Here is a 1,665-nt window from a genome sequence, read left to right as displayed (position 1 = left end):
GGGGAAGGGATAATAAACCAGCAAAAGGACAAAAAAAAAAAAAAAAAAGTACCAAGGGGCGCTAGATTTGAGCTTCTGAATTTTAATTAGAAGACTAACCAAACAGGCACTGCGACCGGCTACAACAGGCCATATCGCAGAGAGTGGTAACACAGAGATCCTGCAAAGGGCAAACTGACTGGGGGACTGCTACGCTCATCAGAAGACCTTCTCTGACAGTCTGCAATGATAACCATCAGTTATCAGAACCAGTTTTTGAGTCATTTTAAAAACCTAGTCAATATATCTAGATTTCTAAATAGAGTTCTGTTTATTTCCTGGAGGTTTGATCCCTCTCCTGCCCCATGCCCCCAGTGAACAGTATCAATGCTCAGGACAGTAGCTGATGGTTTTTCAAGCTAGTGAAAAGTGTTGAGTAGGATATGTTAAATGGGAAATCATGGCTTCTAAATCATTCTAATCATTCTCTACTACAACTCATCTTAGTCACAGAAACGCACAGGAGTTCATCTTCTAGGCACATCTGGATACACTGAGATCCCAAACACAGTTCCCAAAATCCAAGTCACCAGGCCATTCCATACTACTGCAGTAGTCTGAAATTCTACTTGGAAAACAAAGGTGGGAAGGAAAGATTGACATATGCCCACTCATTCTGGGCCATTTGGCTAAGATCAAGTGTGAAACATACATGGCCAGAGGTGGAGGTTGTGCCCTGCCATGGGCATCACTCTGCACCTCCTTAAGATGGAACAAATGAAATGGGATGCTGTCTAAATGAGAAGGAATGCGCTCATCAAAGACAATCAAAGCCCCCTGGTAAGAAGGTCCCTTATTTTTTTAGCACAAGGTAATAGTAATCAGTACTATTGATATCCATCATGATATGGAGACCTTATAGATCCCTCAAATTCTCCATCTGCAAGCTTAAGCAATTGCACTTTCCTGACTTGGAAGGCTTCCAGTCCCTACTCACTCTTCCCTTATGTTAAAGAACTAAAGACCCAAAGGCAGTGATGATGGGCCATAATTGGCTAAGGAGAGAGCGAGAGGGGAGTTTCCCTCTGGTTTCCCTCTGCGGTCCTCTCACAGAGGAGTGAGAAAATCGTAGGTGCCCAGAGACCCAATCCTGTCTGCCTCCTACATTCGAGGTGCATCCAGAACAAGGCAACGTGATTAAGAAGTTAGGGAAGACTTCTGGAATCCCTTTGGGAACACTGGTTCAGTCCACAGTGACTGAACATCGCTTGTGAGCTCTCGAGGCATACAGAGCATTTTTTAGTTGCGATGCGTGACGGGGAAAACACTGTCCAGGTTGGGGAGAAACTGCTTCGAGAGCTATTACTGGACAGCTCCCATTGTCAGAAAGTTCTTTGCATCGCCTGTCTGCCACTTCCCCCGCGCGCAGGCAGGCCTCTGGAGCCCCACCGAAAAATCTGCTTTCTCTTCGCCCGGCGGCCCTTCAAATGCACGCAGACAGCTGTCTCTCTTTGCTTTCTCTATCACACTTGACAACCACCGCGCGGGGTTTCTATCCTCTTCCCCTGGCTGGCCACCCTTCCATAACTGCGCTCCTGTCAGTGCAGGAAAGCACACACGCATGCCGCACGTGGGTCTGGGGGATCTGAACACCGGTCTCAAAGACCGGCGGGAGCATCGGGTCGC

The 1,665-nt window shown here is 47.3% G+C and overlaps 1 protein-coding gene across 3 annotated transcripts in view; it reads right to left on the bottom strand.

Moving 5' to 3' along the window:
• Nucleotides 1-1,665, bottom strand: part of SEC11C (SEC11 homolog C, signal peptidase complex subunit) — a 21,218-nt gene that overhangs the window by 19,243 nt on the left and 310 nt on the right. The window lies entirely within an intron of this gene.

Source organism: Tupaia chinensis, unplaced genomic scaffold (genome assembly GCF_000334495.1).
Source record: "Tupaia chinensis unplaced genomic scaffold, TupChi_1.0 Scaffold000012_1, whole genome shotgun sequence".
Lineage (NCBI taxonomy): Eukaryota > Metazoa > Chordata > Mammalia > Scandentia > Tupaiidae > Tupaia > Tupaia belangeri.
The sequence above is the reverse complement of the archived record's forward strand: the minus strand, read 5'-3'. Positions and strand labels throughout refer to the sequence as shown.